Source organism: Xenopus laevis, chromosome 9_10L (genome assembly GCF_017654675.1).
Source record: "Xenopus laevis strain J_2021 chromosome 9_10L, Xenopus_laevis_v10.1, whole genome shotgun sequence".
NCBI classification, from domain to species: Eukaryota; Metazoa; Chordata; class Amphibia; order Anura; family Pipidae; genus Xenopus; species Xenopus laevis.
Window position 1 is genome coordinate 20,511,120 of NC_054387.1, and position 21,854 is coordinate 20,532,973.

Here is a 21,854-nt window from a genome sequence, read left to right on the forward strand (position 1 = left end):
TAGAAAGATATGTTATCCAGAGAACCCCAGGTCTCGAGCATTCTGGGTAACAGGCGCTTTACCTGTATAACAATATTATCATTTTAACCTACTGTATAATATCAAAATGCTGTGGGTAAAAGAGTTGTATTTATGCACAACCGAAATCCTTCATGGAACTATCAGTAGATAACTCTTTTATTGGGTATGCTATTTAGTATTAATGGCAACTAAAACAGGAAGCTTTTATAGATAGATAATAGTATTTATTATTATTAAATTGGTAAGACAATGTGCACTGCGTGCACTTTCCTGTGCCTGTTATTCTTTCTTATATAAATAGATCCTAGATATATTTTCCACCTTTATAATACTTTCTTTTATTTTATTTGCTCCAAATCCAGGCTCAACCTGTACTTCTGAAACTAAAAATCATGGTTTGTGATATATTTGTGTGTGTGTGTGGCTCCTGTGCTCTTTTCTTCCAGGTGGTTTCATAAAGAATATGTGCCTCGGGTGGGTTAGTAATGCACATTTGTAATGTTCGTCCTATATTTTCTTGTTTGTTCTAGAGCTCATTTTGACAAATTGATCTGTAGCAGTTACTTTATAATAGCACAATGATCCTTTAAAATAGCATGTGAAAAACTTATAAGGTTTATGAAACATCATTTTAAACTAGTTATTCTTTTTAATAGCTTGTTAGTGGCTTTATACTTTGCTCACTCAAACATCAAGGGGCAAATTCATCAAGGGTCGAATATCGAGGGTTAATTAACCCTCGATATTCGACTGGGAATGAAAATCCTTCGACTTTGAATATCGAAGTCGAAGAATTTTGCGCAAAAAAGTTCGATCGAACGATTCAAAGGATTTTAATCCAACAATCGAAGGATTATCATTCGACCAAAAAAACTTAGACAAGCCTATGGGGACCTTCCCCATAGGCTAACATTGGGTTCGGTAGCTTTTAGGTGGCGAACTAGGGGGTCGAAGTTTTTTCTTAAAGAGACAGTACTTCGACTAAAGAATGGTAGAATAGTCGAACGATTTTCAGTTCGAATCCTTCGATTCGAAGTCGAAGTCGTAGTCGAAGGTCGAAGTAGCCCATTTGATGGTCGAAGTAGCCAAAAAAACACTTCGAATTCGCAGTTTTTTTACTTCAAATCCATCACTCGAGCTTGGTGAATGGGCCCCCAAGCAACATGTTGCTTGCAAGCCACTGTTTGAGGATCACTGCTCTAGGTAGAGGCCCCGCAATACCTGCTAGATTCCATAAAGTTATATTGATACTGAATAGTTGCCATCATGCCCCTTTGGGATCATAATAAGTGTCAGGAAATCTGTTTTTTTCGGGTTTAAGGGGTACCTATGTACTTGGTTTGTAATCTCCCCCTAGAGAAGCTGGAGGGGCTCAGCCGGAAGGTGAGATTCTGGGAGGATGCCTATTACTGTAGCTCTTGTACATACTCCTGGAAGCCAAGCAAGAACATCAAATAGACTGGGATTTGTGTGGCTATTCTATATTATATTGCTAGAAATACGGTTAAATGGGGTTCTCACAGAAGGTTCAACCTTCAATGGGAGCTTGAGCTGAAACCTTCTGACACCTACAACAGCAGAGCCTAACTTATTAAGATAAATTAATGCCATGTTGTGAGGCAGTACTGCCATCTGATGCCAGTTGTTCCTCTCCAAACCTTACTTGACAACACAACTTGATTGCAGTCATGGTAGTTAATGGAATAATCTAACACTGGGGTCCCCAACCTTTTTTTACCCATGAGCCACATTAAAATGCAAAAAGAGTTGAGGAACAGCACAATCATGAAAATAGTTCCACGGGATGCCAAGTAAGGGCTTTGGTATATAGACTGATAGCCTACAGGAGGTTTTGTTTTGCAGAACACCTGTTTTTTATGCATCCAATACTTGCCTCAGAGCCAGGAAGTCATGGAAGGTGAACAACCCCTTTAAGTACCTGCTGTGAGGCCACTGGGAGCAGCATCCAAGGGGGTCAGAGAGCAAAATGTGGCTCATGAGACACTGATCTAACATATAACTTCTTCAGGCAAATTGTAGTGTTTTTGTTCTTAGCAGAAGGAGATATTGCAGAACTGCAGAATTCCAAGATTCTTAGCATAGAAAGACAGAGCAGACCTCTCATGATATCAAGAAAACCTGAGTCAGTAGGATTACACATTTCTACACATTGTGAGAAAACAAATGGAAAACAATGGTGGAAAAAAAACTTAATTCCGTTAGTAAATAGACCGGTGGCAATAATTCCATTGTGTTCTTCCACAGGCTGAACTAGCCTCCTCCCCTAGTTAAACATCACTGCCACCTATTACAATTTCCCTCCAAGCCTAAATTAAAGCAATGGCTCTTAATTATAGTATCTTGTTATTATACAGCTCCAGGTTGCAATAAAAAGGCATAAAACCATTACAGCACAAAAAGTAACTGTGTGCATCCAGCTTCCTACTGGAACATAAAACTGAGAGAGCCACTGAGATGCCAGACATTTTACACATAGATTGTATGGGTCAGATCATTACGAGGAACAAGGGTAAATATTTAACTTGAATTCTTCATGCCTAACTTCTTGGTGCATTACTTATTTTCCTTAGTGTAGCTAGTGCAGCAGTCAGTGTGATATGCATGCAAAGCAGGAAAGAACCAAGGTAAGTCGCTTACAAATCCCATTCAGCAGGATTGTTGCCTTATTTTGAAAATGTCTTCATTATTCTGCACATTGCTAAACATGTCATAGTGTATTTATGTGAATGTTACAAATATCTGTGTTTCAATAATGATAATTTAAAAAAAATGCAACTTAGCACAAACATTTGAAAGAAAAGAGCATTTTGGCTGGGCACCCATTGGCAGGTCGAGGACTGAAGGCTCAGCTATTTATTTTGAATATCCTTATATGCCAGCAAATACACAGTCCTTTATAGAGAACATCAACAGTTCGCTTCACCCCCGACCCCAGTGGAGCTTACAGTCTAAGGTCCCTATCACATTCACACACAATATAGTCTGCAAAACGGATGATACAGTAAATGGTATACTTCGTGCATTTTGCACAGAGCCATAGTTATAGGGATTTTCCTAGAATGCTTGGGACCTGGGGTTTTACGGATAACAGATGTTTCAGTAATTTGGATTTTCATACCTTAAGTCTACAAAATAATGTAAACATAAAATAAACCCAATTGGTTGTTTTCTTCCCATTGGGTTTAATTATATCTTAGTTTGGATCAAGTACACACTACTGTTTTATTATTACAGAGAAAAAGGCAATCATTTTTAAAAATTTGGATTTTTTGGATAAAACTGAGTCTATGGGAGACAGCCTTTCCATAATTCTGAACTTTCTGGAAAAGGGTTTCCGGATAATGGATAACCTGTACAAGAACAGGAGAGGCTGACAACCAGGGTTGAGGAAACCACTTCTGGTCATTAATTCATTGGATTTTCTGAACCTGCAATTTAATCTGCATCTTAAAAAGCAGTCCTATAGCATTTGTTCCCAAAGACTTAGAACATGGAGCCTATGTGATTTAAGGCTGGGAAATGTGTAAGGTGTGTCTCATCTCTAAATGTAGGTATGACTACTTTAATGCAGTAAAATAATTACTAGTTGTCCCTCTTATTGGCCAATAATATAATGACAGGTGCAGGTTATAACTATTCGATCTGTACATATAAAAGAATCCTAAAAAAAAACATGTGTTTAGGCACACAGGGCCTAAACATGTACCAAGGAGGGGGGAAACAAACAAAGACTGGTATTGCAGTATACTAGTTGAATAGGTTGAATGTTATTTGTTTTTCCCCTCCCTGTTTTTTGTGTGCTGCTTTAGTTGCTGAAACTTTTCTAGGTGAAAGGACTGATTCCAACGCTAGCACTTCTAAAACACATAAATCAGTATCTGTAAATCATACCATGGTAGTCAACAAATGACTATATAATATACTTAACCCCGTATTTAAAGGCAAATAGGCCCCAGTGCAAACTCCACCAACTTGTCTCTTTCATTTCCTGCTGCTCAAACGGCCAGTCCAGCCCATATGGTGGTGAAAGCTAGTTTAGTAGAAATAAACTCTCAGTTTATTATCATTTGTGCATTTTATGCTTGTTTATGAAATTGGGATTCTGCCATGACACATTGTGGTACCTAAACAGTTTGAAAGCCAACATGGCTGTATGATTCAGGTTTCCCCGATATCGCCTTACATTAGGCAGAATAACTAACTACAACCAGTTAGTTGTTACAATAGTAGTCACCACCAGTAATTCCTTTTGAAGTCTCTCTTGTAAGCTTACAAAGTTGATAAAAAATAAAATCCAAAAAGGGTGCTAAACCAAAAAGTGTGTTGTTAGCAGAACCTTTTGGTATCTCAATAGTTATATCTGTGAACAACCAAAAGGAAAAAGAGGGGTGTGCTCTCATAGTGTAAAATCAGTGGTAAAAATGTATTGAATAAAAAGTATTTTACCATAAAATGTCTGCAGTACAGTCAGTGTATCAAGTTTTACAGTACAGGCAGGGTCGGATTGGGTGTCCCATGGCCCAGCGGGGCTACTGTCCTAGGGCCCCCTTCCAGCCTCCCCCTAAACGGATCGCATCTCACTGTGTTTTCACTGCGACTGACCCAAAGATGGGAGGTTGCAGCAGGAAGAAGCAGAGCAGGGTGTTGGTTTTTTCCCGGTGTCCCGCTGGCCCAGTCCGATCCTGAGTCTACATCAGTAGCTTAACGTGTTTCGTCAACGATGAAACTCGTTGGGCTACTGATCTGGACTGTAATACTTAATATGCTGACTATTTATTTGATACATGTGTACCACTGATTTTATACGTGCGCCTCACTTTTTCCTTTTGATTGTTCACTTGCAAAGTTGTTCTGGTAAAGCAGTCTGCTATTCACCACGACCGACAGCCTGCCTGGTTTTGAAATGGTCGGATATCTCTAGGGACAGACATCAATATTTTATGTAATAAACATGCACAAAATAAATACACTCAGATATCAAGTAAGAATTTATTTCAATTGAATTAAAATCTTTAACAATTCCAAATGATTTCCTATTGATTTATTTTCAATATGCGGTGTAAATGAATAATAAATGCATGTTCTAAGGTCTCTTACTGACGAGCGGTTGAAGCTGCGCTCCGCTGCATTCCTTTTTTCTGCGTTCAGCCGCAGGGGAGCGCAGGAATAGACGCATTTAGCTTTTTTCAATAGGGCTGCATCTCAACCTGCGTTCGGCGCCTACACGCGCCTGTGTGAGTACAGCCCCATTGGAAAAAGCTAAATGCGTCTACTCCTGCGCTCCCCTACTGCTGAATGCAGAAAAACGGAATGGGGAGCGCAGCTTCAACCGCTCGTCAGTAAGAGCCCTAATGGACTCAGCCCAGCCCTTAGTGTTGCTGAAAGGTCAGCACTAGGGTTAATGTACAAACACATTTTCTCACACTCAGTTACCATTGTTGTACTTTGAGTTGAGCTATGCAATTTGAGATGGTATCAGGTGATCACAAATATTTGTCTTACTTGAGAGCATTCTTCCTTAACCTCTACTGAATTCTGCAGTTGTGTTTCTAGGAAGTAGACAAGAATCTGTACCAGTGGAGAAGGCTTTCACAAAATAACTCTGCAAGTTTCTTAGACGGAACATTGTCTGGACTGGGGGCAAAATAAAATGGCAAGGCTGGTTTTCCCTTTGTGATATCTGTATACAGCTCAAGACTTGCGCGTGAGTTTTATGTCATACTATGACTTATTTTTAATGCATGCTTGGATGCAATGAGCGTGTCAGTTGGATACCCTTTATGCTTTATCGACATATACAGTTCTGTACATGTGTGTGCTTTTAGGGGAGTGTCCAATACAGGCATGGGACCTGTTATCCAGAATGCTTGTGACCTGGGGTTTTCTCAGACAACGGATCTTTCCATAGTTTGGATCTTCATACCTTTACTCTACTAGAAAATAATTTAAATATTAAATAAACCCAATAGGCTTGTGTTCCAACAAGGATTAATTATATCTCAGTTTCTCAATTGGATAAAATGGAGTCTATGGGAGATGCCTTTTCAATAACTCAACTTTCTGGATAACTACTGTGTGACAAGTAAAAGAATCTTCCTTGTGCCTAATATTTGTTGGACTTGGTTTTCTCCATCTGGTAAACTGCAGTGACTTGTGTATGATCCTTTCTAATTGGCCCCAAAATGAACCATAGCGTGTGTGAATGTGATAGGGACCTTTGATAGTAAGCTCCACTAGGGAGGGACTAATGTTATGATGTATAATCTCAATAAAACTCAGCTGAATCTGATGGCGCGATATAAGCATAATAATAATTGATACCTTTGGTTCAGAATCAACTAATCAAAATCAGTTGAAAGAAATTCACCAATGCCATATTAGCCCCATTGTAAATGTCAGTTGTTGGATGTTGGATACACTCACTTGTCTTAAATGATTATGCACAGCTCGAGAAATACTGGCTTCCATTTGTCAAACATGCACATTCTACTGTGTGAAAGTTCTCCAATTCTGAGGAGCTATGGAGCCAAGTTTTCAATCAGATCTTTTTTAGGGGTAACTTATACCTAACAGAAAAGGACATGGTTTATGCCTTTTTTTATGTGTGTTATATGTTTATAGCAGTTCATTGCATGTCTTGTTGCAGGAAGTGATTTTGGAAAGCTAACAGTAAAAGAAAAGCAAGTCCCTTAGTGCTCATTCAGAAAATCTGATAGTCTGGGGTCTGGCTGCTTCTCACACTGGATGGAGAAATTAGGCATGAGGTTCCGAGGGCAGCATTGGCAGGCACAAGGCAGTCCTATTTTTACCATAAGGGATAGGGCAAGCAATAAGCACATGTATAGGATCTGTTATCCAGAACGTATAAGGGATATTGCTGTAATATATATCTCCATGTTGACAAATCATTTGAACATTTGATAAACCCAATAGGATGATTTTGCCACCAATAGGAATGTGTGCAGCCTAGTTACCATTAAGTACAAGGTACTATCCCATTGTGATTGGGAAAAAGTAAATCATTAAAAAAATTAAATGTATTTGTTTATAATGGGAGAGGGCCTTCCAGTAATTCTGAGATTCCTGAATAACAGCTTTCCAGATAAGGGTTCCCATACCCTTACAGGGGATGGGTAGGGGGTGGACATGTATATGCCGCTAATTATCAATACAGTGCTGTCAAATGTACACAGCACTGTTTTTAAACAGGTCTCTGCAATCTGTCTTTGAGTGCACAGACATGCAGCTGGGCAGAGTGCAAAGTGAAAAAATGTAGTGGATTGAACCTATAGTAGGTTCATCTTTTCTTGTTGTGATCGTACCTGTAGGTCTTGTAGGTTTAAGGACATGTCCACTTTCTATTAAAAGATTAAGGCAAGAGCACCTGCACCACGGGGCACATTTACTTAGCTCGAGTGAAGGAATAGAGGAAAAATACTTTGAATTTCAAAGTGTTTTTTTGGCTACTTCGACCTTCGACTTTGAATCGAACGATTCAAACTAAAAATCGTTCGACTATTCGACCATTCGATAGTCGAAGTACTGTTAATTAACCCTCGATATTCGACCCTAAGTAAATGTGCCCCCACATGTTTACTTAGATACGTGTTAATTCTGTGGTCCAGTACTGTGCTAGTCTATATCTTTGCAGTGGTGCATTGGGCAAAACAGACAATTGGAGGCCCTATCATTTTACACAACAGAATGTTCCAACATGTACCTCTTTAGACTAAGTACTTGAAGCAGCACTTTAAAAACAATTGGCTGCAGTTTGAGCAATACTAAATACACTGCCTTTTCTCTTGCCATCTTGCCCTTCTTTTGTCATTGAGCAACTCAGCAATGTAACAATATATGCAAAGTTTGCTTCAGGTCTAGTAAACCTAAGTAACGAATCAGCAGGTAGCATTTACTGGTCAATTGGATCTACTTCTGGTTAGGACACCTGGCCAAACTTTGCACCTATAACAGATGCAGCATTTATTACCGTCTGGCCCCTGGAAACAGCTCAGGAATCCAGTACATACCAGTTACCTCTTTCAGTAGAGCCAGCCTGCAAAACACCAATGTCATTATTGAGATATTTCTCCCCAAATGAATGACAAGGAAATTAGGAGATCGTTGTTCAGATCCCTACCTAATTATACCTAGGCAAGCCTTAAAGTAATTCTGACACTAAAAAATTCTTCAAACTATTTATGTACGTCTATCAACACCAGATGTGAATGTTATTATGTTATTAAGTCAAATCAAGTCAAGTGGATTTTTTGTCATTTCAGCCATATACAGTAAATACAGTACATAGTATAAACGAAATGGCGTTCTTCCACAGCCCCCCGGTGCTATACAACAACTCTAGTACACTGGGCAAAGTGGACATTTCAGTTCCTTATGAATATATTCAGTTCAGTCCTTGGGAGTTGAGATACCCGATGGCTTGTGGAAATAGACTGTTTTGCATTCTGGAAGTCAGCACTTGAATACTGCGGGATCTTTTACAGGATAATAGGAGGGTAAAGAGATCATGTGCGTGGGTGATATCCCTGACAATGCTGGTAGCCTTCTGGAGACAGAGTCAGTTACCCAGATGGGATTTGTAGAGTAAACCAAAACTGATATATTGGTTTTGGAGGACTACCCGGGGTCCAGGGAGGCCACTGCTGCTACTGCTGCACCGCCAACCGTTATGTCATTATGTTGCAATATAATAAAAAATGTAATGTGGAGGCCTAGGGTATATTTTCTCTTTAAGTCTGTAATGCTTTGGGAAGTCACATTATTCTGTTGCATGTTCATCAGCTCCTGGCATTTTTCGGTTTTATATTTAGCAAAATACATTCCAGTATGACTCTCTATTATGTATAACATGATCTTGCTGTACTTCTCTGGCTAAAATATGATCCACGCTCCCCTTTTTTGCCAACAAATGAAATCACTACATTTAGACACCAAGGCCAATTTGCTTAAACACAGGAAAACTACAAGACGATAATTCTGTTTAGAGCAAACTCTCTTTTCATGTAGATATCTCCATACACATGGAACATGTCCAAGGCAGATAAAGTAGGTGTAGCTTGATAGCGTGTTGGATATTAGAACAATATCACTACTGTGCACAAGTGGTACAGAGATATCAAATATGGGTCTTGATTTTGATATTATAACTGGCTTCAATATGTTTCCATTCCCTAAATTGGCTGTGATGCAATACAGAAAAGGTCTTGTTATCCAGAGAAAGTGATAAGATTCTAGGTTACATGAAAATGGCTTTTTAAGAGCTGTGGAAAATACAATATGACAGATTTGGCCCAGGGACAACTCAGTGCTTTCAGTAACAAATAGACTTATAGCTTTACTGATACAGAAGTGAAAGTACTCTGAATTATAATGTATGAGTTCTCATTAACAGATGAAGTTTATAAGAGTTGTTGAGCACCTTTATGTACAGCATTCATGTAAAAACAGAAAGGGACCTTCAGGAGGACCTGTCAAAGTTAGACCACCTCTTTATGATTACAACACACAAAGTTCCATAGCATCACACAGCGTTTCCTATCTTTGAATACTGGCCACAATGTCAAATTGGACCCTCCTAAAACCTAGCATCATCTCTTTAGAGGTGGTAAAGCCAAGGCTAAATAAACTTCCAGATGAGTAGCAATGACCAAACTAGAATTCCAAGTACAAGTATGGGACCTGTTATCCATAATACTCAGGACCTGGGGGTTTCTGGATAGCAGAACTTTTAAGTCTACTAGAAAATTATGGAAAACATAAATAAACCCAATAGGCTGATTTTGCTTCCAATAAGGATTAATTATATAATAGTTTGGCTCAAGTATAAAAAGGAAATCATTTAAAAAACTTGGATTATAAAATGTAGTCCTACTGCTGCCTGATTGCTATGCCAGACCCTAGCTACTAGATAGCTACAGAAGTTAGGAAATATGCATTCAAAATTTATCAAGACTGACCTTCAGATTACTCCCCCAATCCACTGCATGGAGCCCCCTTGTGGGCATCTATCTGAGAAAATAGAAAACAGCCTTTATTTGTGGGTCTATGCCATCTTGTTTTGTTGCTGAATCTTTGTGCCCAGTTCTGAATACAGGCATGGGATCTCTTATCTGGAATGCTTGCGGGGGAACTGATATATTCCACATAAGGGAATCTTTCACAATGTGGAGAACCATACATTAACGCTATGACAAAAAATTATAAATTGCTTTGCTCGCAATAGGTTCTGGTAGCTCAAAAAGTCTGTTTTACTTATATTATATCTATCTTTTTCTTACAAGCAAAGTAAATGCGTCAAAAATAGCTTTTTAAATAAGAATCTATGGGATAATGCTATATTTTAGAGCTTTCTGGATAGAAGGTTTCTATTTAGGGTTTATGGATAATAGATCTCATATCTGTGACTGTTTGTGGTATGCCCATGTTACTACTACAATACAAGTATTCAGATATCTATATTTATTTTGTCTAAATCAGGATATGTAAACATATGACAAAAATGATACAGAAGGGATGGATGAGACAACCACCAAAATGAAAGGTGTATAAACAGGGCCAGACTGGGCCGATGGGATACTGGGAAAAAATCTGGTGGGCTCCGCCGACCCGCACTCTGCCAAAGATGTATGTTCGCCACTCTCCCCCTGACCTTCCCCATTGCAGTCACTAAGGCCAGAAGTTAAAATTGTGCAAGGGGAGACTTGCGGCATTGGGTACTGCTTGGGCGGCCCCTGAGGGGGCAAGGGCCCTGGACCCACAGTACGACTCCCATTTAATGGTTTGTAACTAATGTTGGAAGGTTTGAGTCAGAGTTTTCAGAGCTCAGCTCATTGCAACTAAGAATAATTTTTGAACACCCTGCCCTTGCCTTAAGTCTTATACATGCCCATTGGCATTCTAAGCATTTTTCTAAACCAGCAAAACCAGCATTGACCAGTTCCATCCAGTTATAACTTCTTCACTGTTTTATACAAAGGAAAAACAAGTTAAGGTATTTTCTTATCAGTACTGTCAACGTTTACGGTGAGTGGGAATCATTGTTAGAATGTCCCTGAATGCCAATTGAAATGACATTTATTACAATTGTGTCATTTTTCTGACTGGTAAACACAAAGACCGGTACATATTGTATTAGCTGAAAAAAAAAATCAGTTTTTGTTCCTAGAGAAAATTCTGCTTGTATTAACTAGCATAGAATATTTGAACAATTCAGGTCTATGGCACACATTGGATTTTTCACACAGAGCAGATTTCAGGCTCAAAAACATGTGAGGATTTTCTGTCTAAAATCAGCTCTATATTTGCCCTCATGGGGCATTTCCAGTCCTGGGGCCCAGAGCAAATTAATAAAAATTAAGAATACTGACTGTGGTTGGGTTAATGAAGGGTAGTAAAAGTAGAAAAATAATGGAACAGTAAGGTGTATGGAAAGGGAGAAATGGAAACGATAGCCATTTCTGGCGCTAGGAATGAGTAACATGTCACATATCCGCTCTCTTTTTTTGCAACAACCATTGGGAGGATGTCTCTTCAGGGGAACCAAATTTAATTGTCACTATCCCCCAGTTTTAAGCATGCCAATGATGGTGATGATCTCCTTAGTCAAGGATCTCTGGATGGAGCTATTTTGGTTGTTGGCTCCCACTTACTTATTACTCATGGGAAGTAGATGGCATGGCAGGTAGCACAGCTTTTGGTGTTTTCAAACATTCCATGTGGGGCTTTATACTTTCTCCTATGTTATATTTTGTTCATGCTATTTTTGGTATCTCTAGGAGTGGTGTAAGTGGGCTGGGTAGATGAAAGGTTTGGAAGGTCATCTTGCCAGCTTGACCCTGCGCAGCCATGTTAATATGTACAGATGTGGAGCAGAGGAGGGGCACAGCAGTGTTTTCTACTCCAGAGTTTTTAGGCAATGTGTCCCATGAAGTCTTGCAAAGAAGAATAATGCGATAAGTTATGGGAATGATGATCTGCTTAGCTCAGATTCACATTGTGATTGATTAGGAACTAGGCTGTTACCACTTTCCCATCTGTTTGGGTATGCTGCCGGTATTGTTATGTCATACCTACCTAAACATTTGATTGAAACTGTAGGATTTGGGGATCCGTGTTTGTTCCAGTCAATGACCAATATAGATTAAAAGGCTTATAGGTTTCAGGCTGAGAATGGGATCCCTTTTTTGCTGCTGTTCATAAGTATGATTGTTTCCCTGCAGAGCAGTTAGGGACCGTCTGACAATTCTTACCCACAGCAGTAAATGAAGGGAGAATTTCACTGCATACAGTCAGGTTTCACATTTTTTAATTGAAGTATATCGGAGATAGGTTTCTTTTTCATTAAAAAACATACATGCCCTTTAAGTATTTGTTTTTTGGCAGTCACAAAGTTGGGCTTTTTTAGTACCCTGGAATGAATACCATACAGTTCTGGACCTTTATTTACCTTTACCTGGTAAAGTGTTTTTTGAATTTCGTCCTGAGTCAGTTCAGAATCTCTGCTTTTCCCCCGCTTATTAACCAATTTACCATCCTCTTATATTTAGGATCCGACCCCTACTTGCCTAATTGTTCTACTTTTTCCATATTTAAAAGATAATTATGGATTCATTTAACTCCGCAATGGCCTTTTCATTATCTATTTTGCCTTGTGTGCCTTTTTGCAAACTATAAGCTTTTTGCAAGCTTGTGTCTAAAAAAGTTTCAGGTGTCACAGTTAACTTGAATGCTTTAAATGCACATTTTTTCTTACCCACTTCACCGCTATCTTCTCTATCACCCCACAATAGATTTGCTTTGCAACTTCTTTAATTGCTTATAAGGAAAATATTCTGACATGTATAATTGTTACTTAGCATTTTCCATATCCTTCTCTCACCCAATTAAAATATTGCCGAGGTGCCCTTATACTGCCAAGGTTTGGACTTCTAAAATGTATTCTCTTAGTTACTTCCTTATACAGTTATCTCTGCACCATACAAATCCAAATCCTGAGTATATTAAATAGCATGGTGCTTTATCCGGGAACTCTGTTGCTCAGGGGTTCCATACACAACAATAATAAGTAGGAAATCAGATGGCCCTCACAACAGCAAAATGTGCAACCCTAACAAAATTATGTTATCAGTGTTACTTCAAAAACCTGATTACTTAAGCTGGCAGACACAAATCTTTTAAATGCACATATTTGTAAAGCACCAGTAGGTCAGAAAAATAGGATTTTTTAAGTAATAACACAAATCCTTTTTAACAATGTGAATACTCCTTTCTGTCAAAGGGTTGGGCTTTCTCAAAAATCAGACCTTTTAAATAATTGTGGTATCCTGTATATAGATGTTCCATTAAATGCAAGCCATTATTTGAATTCAAAAGCAAGAATGTCTATTGTGTGCCCACAAAGGTACTTGTTATTGTATTTCATGTGGTTCCAAGATTACATCTGACTCACCACAGTACCTAGACTATGGCAATAAACCCAGAGGCACGCTTCCTTGTTTTTTTCTGGAAAAAAGAATAGCAACCTAATGATGCCCCATGTGGATTGGAATGGCAGTTAAAATAAATTCTTTATTTAAGGGCCAGAGATTCTTTCTGATCTAAAGTATTATGTAACAATGGAAAGTAAAGCCTAATACACAGATTCCCGGCCATCATTCGATTACACCTTGTGGCTAAATGGTTATTTGTTACTCCTGTGACTATAGAATGTTGACTGTCAGAGTAATATGTTAATATACTATCTGTAACCTTGTTGTGAGTTAAGTTTTATTTAACTATGGGGGGGTTGTGGATGCACACCTGAGGCCAATTTCAAAAAGTATAACGCCCTGTCTAAGTAATTCAAGTAAATATGCAAGTGCATGTAATTTTGAAACAGGGTTTTTTGTTACAAAGTTATGATCATAATATTGATAAGCCACCATACCACGTCAAGGTAAAACCCCACATGGTGGTCCCTAACTTATTTATCTTTAGTCATAGTAAAAAAGGAATATTACCTCTCTGTAGTAGGGATGTAGCGAACCGCCGAGTATGTGTTCGCGAACGCCGTTCGCGAACACCGGCAAAAAATGCGAACAGTTCACGAACTGTTCGCGAACTTCGAACATCCGAAAATCGTTCGATTCGAACGATCGAAGGATTTTAATCGTTCGATCGAACGATTTTCGTTCGAATCGAACGAAAATCGTTCGATTTTAGCGACCGAATGGTCGAACGATTTTGACGCGAACGTCGCGCGACGTTCGCGAACTTGCGGCGGACGCGAACAGTCGAAGTTCGCGCGAACTAGTTCGCCGGCGAACAGTTCGCTACATCCCTACTCTGTAGTAACAATTCTTTATGTAAACATCTGCTGTGCTTTGGTTTCAAACTCTGTGCTAAATCCTCCCCCGCCAACTGCTGAGCGGCTTTTAAGAGGGAGAGACTGCCTTAACCAACGCCCATTTTAGAAAAGTAGAAGTCAGGTGTTGTAATTAAAAACAAAGTAGAGTGATATGTGCAGTTGCACAATAGTGTGTATACATGTGTAAGTGAAATGTGAAGGTGTGTATGGTAGTGATAAGGGAAAGTGTATGTGTATTTGGGAGTATGTATGTAAGTAAACATTTGTGGTGGTCCCCCTCACTTGTTGTGCCTTGGTTTGTGCAATCGCTCTCTCTTAAAAGCCATAAATGCTAGCGGCATGGGAGGATCTAGCTGTGAAAAAACCAACGTCCCATTAGACACTTCTCTATGTACACACACACTTATTGTGTCTTTCATTTAGTTCTCCTTTACACTCTTTCATTCTATGCTTACTTACATACATACTCCCAAATACACACACACTTTCCCTCACCACTACCATACACACCTTCACATTTCACTTACACATATACACACTATTGTGCAACTGCACGCATCACTCTACTTTGTTTTTAATTACAACACCTGACTTCTACTTTTCTAAAATGGGCGTTGGTTAAGGCAGTCTCTCCCTCTTAAAAGCCGCTTAGCAGTTGGCGGGGGAGGATTTAGCACAGAGTTTGAAACCAAAGCACAGGAGATGTTTACATAAAGAATTGTTACTACAGAGAGGTAATATTCCTTTTTTACTATGACTAAAGATAAATAAGTTAGGGACCACCATGTGGGGTTTTACCTTGACGTGGTATGGTGGCTTATCAATATTATGATCATAACTTTGTAACAAAAAAACCCTGTTTCAAAATTACATGCACTTGCATATTTACTTGAATTACTTAGACAGGGCTTTATACTTTTTGAAATTGGCCTCAGGTGTGCATCCACAACCCCCCCATAGTTATGTATTTGCCAGAAGCTTTGGCTAAGCTCATGTGGTTATTGCACCCTCATACCCACCCCTTTATATTTTTGGTGGTCCCCCTCACTTGTTGTGCCTTGGTTTGTGCAATCGCTCTCTCTTAAAAGCCATAAATGCTAGCGGCATGGGAGGATCTAGTCGTGAAAAAACCAACGTCCCATTAGACACTTCTCTATGTACACACACACTTATTGTGTCTTTCATTTAGTTCTCCTTTACACTCTTTCATTCTATGCTTACTTACATACATACTCCCAAATACACATACACTTTCCCTTATCACTACCATACACACCTTCACATTTCACTTACACATATACACACTATTGTGCAACTGCACATCACTCTACTTTGTTTTTAATTACAACACCTGACTTCTACTTTTCTAAAATGGGCATTGGTTAAGGCAGTCTCTCCCTCTTAAAAGCCACTTAGCAGTTGGCGGGGGAGGATTTAGCACAGAGTTTGAAACCAAAGCACAGGAGATGTTTACATAAAGAATTGTTACTACAGAGAGGTAATATTCCTTTTTTACTATGACTAAAGATAAATAAGTTAGGGACCACCATGTGGGGTTTTACCTTGACGTGGTATGGTGGCTTATCAATATTATGATCAAAGCTTTGTAATAAAAAAACCCTGTTTCAAAATTACATGCACTTGCATATTTACTTGAATTACTTAGACAGGGATTTATACTTTTTGAAATTGGCCTCAGGTGTGCATCCACAACCCCCCCCATAGTTAAGTTTTATTTAATACTTGAACATTAAAGAGTTCTGGAACAAGTCTGAAAACCTTTAGTCTCTTGTATCACACTGCATGTCCATTTGATTCTATATCATAGATTGCATCTTTCCATTACATATTCCTATTAAAAGACTGTGTCTGAAATGTTGGGAGAATATTTGCCCCAACCTCTGAGGCTTAGTAGTAATGTTGTATATATTATCCCTTTTAATAAGAATACTTGTAAAAAATATGTATCTAATTATTGTTTTTCAATTTAGAATATGCATAATTCTGAATTGTATTATTAGAGTCTATGTTAAAAATGGTGATCTGGTAATCTAAATATGTAGTCCCTTGGCCAGAAAGTGGAACAGCAGAGATGTTAAAACTGGACTCACCATTATTTGCATGTTTTTGGTGCAGCCAACATCCAACATTTGCCATTGGCCTTCTCTTTACTACCTGTTACCATGTTTCTCATGGTACTACAAAGGTTAAACATGACTCTTTTATAGTCAGCAGGTTGATTACTTTATAAAGGTGGAGTAAGAAAACAGCATGAGAAGGACTTAGCTTGCTCTGGCTCTAACATGTCTTCACAGTCTGATTTCCTTTCAATCTATTTTTTAATCTCTGTTCAAAAACTTTTTTGGCATGTGTTTTTACTTTTCTTTCTTCAGCATGCTCAGTGACATTTCAGTATGATTACCCTGGTATTATAAAACATCAGCAAGACTTACCTCTGTTTTCTCTAGAGCTTCCTGCATTGAGTCCTGTAGACATCATAAACTTCTGCTATTGGTTGGAAGCTATAGGGTTACAAACTTTTCAGCCAAAATACAAACACAAGATTCTGCTTTCCAGAAAAAAATAATAGTGTGTATCTAAAGTGAATCCGAGGCAGTTGCCTATTAATAACTCTTGTGGCTGTGTGTAAATGTCAGGAGTTTGGACACATCTGGAGGCCACAGGAAGCCATTGATGCTCTGTACTAGAAGTGGATGAGGTTTTGCATTGTAGAGAGTGATACAAGTTCCTATTTGTACAGTTTCTAAGGAAGCAGTATCCATTTGAGTTTTCTAGGGGAACTAAATCCAAAATGCTATAGAATTGTAGCCCTGCACAGAACTACTATTCAGTTGCTCTACCACCTCCAAATGGGAACATACCCCTTTCCCAGCACATGCTTTGTTGCAAATGAATAGTTGAGGGATAGAAAGTGTATCGATCCATTTATTTAATACACTTGACATAGTCAGATAAAACTTGTTAATTACTGTAAACACATATCTTTAGAAAGCTTTGTATATCTTTAAAATACAAACACGTCCATAGTGTACAACAAATGGACACTTGCAGAACATAAGGTCAGATGGGATAAAAAACATTAGATTTTGGCAAAGCAAATCTAATAATAAACAAGGCTAATCAGGACTTTGCAAAACAATCAATGATTAACTAAAAATTAATGAGCCAGCTGTTTACATATATTTATTTAATGTTATGAGCTGCACGTCAAGAACAGCTAGGAATTGGGGTCATTAGTAGACCTTCACACGTATTCTGCTTAAGGGTTACTAACTGTGTTTAATGTCAAGCCAAAACCTGACGAAGGGGTACGCCGCCGAAACGTTGTAACCTTTTGGCTTGACATTAAACACGGGTAGTAACCCTTAAGCAGAATACGTGTGCTGGAGTACTTCGTTTGTATTGAATAGTGGAGGTGCCGTCCTCCTATGCCCCAAGCACCGTGTATGATACTCAGAGACCAGGTGTGCACCTGCATCCTTTGGCTGATCTACGTCATTAGTAGACCTCCCAACCTCTGAAAGCCTTGCACTAGCCCTATATAGTTGCACCACTGCAACTTACTCTTGTAGGTGATATATTAGCACCTGAATAGTAGTAAGTATCAATTTTCAAAGTGTAATTATCAAATTTTCATTCATTATCACAGTGCATCTATAGCTTCTACTTCCTGCCTTAATAACAATGCTATATCTCAAAAAAACAATATAAACATCATGGCTCATGTGAACAGGTGAAATTGCAAATAAACCAAATAAGCATCTTTTTTCTTCTAAAGGTATTGCTAAAGTGCTGAATCTTGCCCAGATCAGTGGCCCAATGAAGCTGTACAAGATGTGCAGGTTGATATATTACATGCAACATTATCCTATATCAGTATTTTGGCCGATAGTGCTTAAATTCAGCTGTTCACTGATGTTATCATCTCTTCGGTCTTTGTCTCTGCATTAGCCTTTCAAAACAATGTGTGAAGTTAAACACTAGAGGGCAGATTTATAAAGGGTCGAAGTGAAAATTTGAATTCGAAATTAGAATTTTCAATTTTTTTATGGTCAAAACTTTTATGGTCGGGAGTTATTCAAATTCGATTTGAGTTTTTCAAAAAAAAATTAATTTGATTTTTGAGATTTATCATACTCTGGTCCTTTAAGATCTCAAATTTGACTATTTGCCACCTAAAACCTGTCAAATTGCTGTTAAAGTCAAAGGGAGATTCCAGGGATCAATTTGGAGTTGTTTGCAGCCTTCCTGACATACAATCATATTCACCCGAGTTTAATTTTTTTTATTTTTACAATACATTTCAATTGGTCGAATTTCGAGTTCTTGGGAGTTTATCAAATTTGATTTGAGTTTTAAGGTTGATTCTATTCACCCGAGTTTAAGAAATTTGATTTTTATAATACATTTCAACTGGCCGAATTTCGAGTTCATGGGAGTTTATTGGAGTTTTAGAAAACTCACAATAATTCAAAGTTCGACCCTTGATAAATGTGCCTCTAGGTCTTCACTTGCTTGCCAGCTCCCAGCACAGACTAACCCTCTAATGAGAATTTTAACTGCTAAATCCTGAACCACAGCTTGAACCAGAAAAGCTGAATAACCTGTTTAGATGTATGGCGTATTTTTAAGCAACATGTTTTTTTGTACTGGGTGTGACGTCCATGAAACAGATACCAAAACTCCCTCAGATGACAGGACTGGAGAGCATTCTGACAAACAAGAAGATGGTGCACGTGCCAGTGGTGTAATAAAGTTTTGTACATAATGTGCTTTTTCTAAAATGTTTTTTAGCTTATTTTTTTTGCAAAAGCATGAACCACCCATAGGCATCCATCATTTTGTCTTTCCATATCTCCACCCTTTTATTTCCAATAATTTCATTTCATTTTGAATGTTTTACATGGTACACTAGAATTAAAGAAGCAAACATAGGTAAGGCAAGTGTTTTATATAAACTACTTGTTCTTCAGTCCATGTGTTCAGTAAATGTTTTTCAGCAGTAGTACTTTCAGGAATCACAAACAATTCCATTGCTTGCACATTTGTTCTCTGTTATGTATCTAATATCATAGCCCCAGCAAGTAACCTGGGTCATTGTCAGGTTGATATATTACATGCAACCTTATCCTATATCAGTATTCTGGGCGATAGTGCTTAAATTAGGCTGTTTACTGAGCTTATCATCTCCTGGGTCTTTCGTTCTGCATTAGACTTCCAAAAAATGTGTGGGGTTAAATACTAGGTCTTCACCTGCTTCGCCAGGTACCGGCACAGACACAACACAGATGCTATCTCCGCCTATGGAAAAAATGAGACATGCAGAAAACACAAAGCAAAGAACAAAGAGAATCTAAACCCATCTCCAAACACAGGAGCCTTGGAAAACATCTGGACATTTAAAATTAGGAATGAAAACATTCCATGTCTGTGGACAAAAAAAAAATAATAAAAGAAATGCAACCTGAAAATGAGCCTCTAGGCTGCACAGATATCTTTCTACAGCAAGTTCAGAGTTCAGTACATCTCAAACGAATCTTTCAACCTGTCTGGGTAATTAAAGGAGGTTTGATGGATTATGGCTACTGGAATGAGCGCAAGTTGAGACCAGCTGAATGTTCTTGGAAGAATTTGAATTTGCTAGATTCGACTAGGCTGGCTGGGACTTCAGGCATGCTCCTATGTTCAAGATGAAAAACAATATTCTTATTTGAAAACACCAGTGGGACTTGTCTGGTAAATCGAGGATGAACGGGATGCTCAAAATAGATTCTTTAACGCTACAGTTTAATGAGATACGTTGTGCATTTTAAGAGAACGATATAAACAATTATCAAACAAGATTAGACTAATTATCATAAACATGAAAATATATTAAATGTTTCTGAACGTCATTCAGAAGACAAAGCATTGTTTTATTTAAAGTTACCTAGCCATGGCCAGATATTAGTCAATATAAAAGTAGTCTAGAGACTTCATAGACAAGTGAAAGAGAACCTAAAGGCTTCTGAGATTAATGGCTCCATCAGGTTTTCTTTAGACTCTGTTTTTACTTGTGCTTGGGATCAAGTGGAGCCTGCACGCAAATTAAATTGACCCTGATGGCTGCTGTAGAATCATGGGCCATGGTAGGCAACCTGCTACAGAACAGAAAAAGAACAAAACTTAGAAAATCTAGAAAACTAGATTTCTTGGAAATTAAACAGGGATGGCAGATTAACTGCAAAATAGTGTCACTGCTCTTTGAAAAATTATCCCTACAGTGTTGTCTGGTTAACCTTACAGACCATCACATGCACAGTTTCAAAATGGTAACCAAAGCATATTTAAATATAGAGAAAAGCATTTGCAGTTTTATTATTTTGTTCTGCAGGGTACTTCAACCAAAATAACTTTTCCTAAAAATTGGAAAAATATATTTCTGTCCGTATGTACAGTAGGTACAATCACTTTGAAAGCGCTTGGAATTAGTTGGATATACCTGGCTGTAGTCAATAAAGGGTGGTGGTTTTGGTTATATAAAGGAGTTAAAATCATTATTTTATGAATAGATCCCATCCCAGAGCACTTGGGTTGGCTAATCTGTTCAGGTAATGACAGAATTATGCAGGGAATCACCATTCAGTCTGTAGTTAGATGGGGATGACTTTTTCAATATTTGGAACAAGGGTCTCCAACCATTTTTCACTTGTCAGCCACATTTAATTATAAAAAAACAGTTGAGGCGCCCAATAATGGATATGATTGGTTATTTGTTGGCCATATGTGGATTGGCAGTATACAGGAGGCCCTATTTCACAGAACACTTGTCTTTATGCCTCCAAAACATGGCTCAAAGTCAGAAGATCAAAAATAAGCACCAGCTTTGAGGTCACTGGGAGCAACATCAAAGGGGTTGCAACATGTTGCGCATGAGCCACTGGTTGGGGATCACTGATCTAGAACTAAAATCTGGAAAATAACATCCCTGAATATTGACCTTTCAGTAGAGGTGACATCTTTGGCTGACCCATGTATGGCCATCTACAGTGGGTTTCAGAAGTTCTGGAAAAAACGTAATTTACTAGATAGAGGGTGGACCCATCCCTGACGTACCTTAAAGGGGAACTATCATGAAAACAAAAATTTAATATTAGCTTCATCATACTGAAAAAAGAAACTTTCTAAATACAATCAGGTAAAAATTCTGAAATAATCAAGTTACTCTTCACTATCCCCCTCTCAGCATCTGTCTCTCTTTATTCTCTCTTCATGCAGGAGCTGGGGGTCAGATTTTCCTTAACAGTTGAATCAAATATATCTTATAGAGGTATTAGAGCTCACTAAAATAACTGATTCCAGTACAAACAAAATCTAGCAAAATAACTGCCTTTGGAACAAATTCTGCATGTAGAGAGACATGATGTCTGGTGATTTCAACAATTATTTG

The 21,854-nt window shown here is 38.4% G+C and overlaps 1 protein-coding gene across 4 annotated transcripts in view; it reads left to right on the plus strand.

Annotated features, from left to right (window-relative positions):
* The first annotated feature begins 2,573 nt into the window (after positions 1-2,573).
* kcnj16.L (potassium inwardly rectifying channel subfamily J member 16 L homeolog) overlaps positions 2,574-21,854 on the plus strand; it is a 35,301-nt gene continuing 16,020 nt past the window's right edge. The window contains exons 1-2 of one of the 4 annotated variants that reach the window (XM_018240822.2): positions 2,583-2,666; positions 5,584-5,746. The gene's annotated coding sequence lies outside the window, so the exon portion shown is untranslated. Of the gene's footprint in view, positions 2,667-5,583; positions 5,747-15,082; positions 15,139-21,854 lie in introns of those variants that run through there. The other 3 variants (XM_018240823.2, XM_018240824.2, XM_041576581.1) reach the window with 3 other exon arrangements.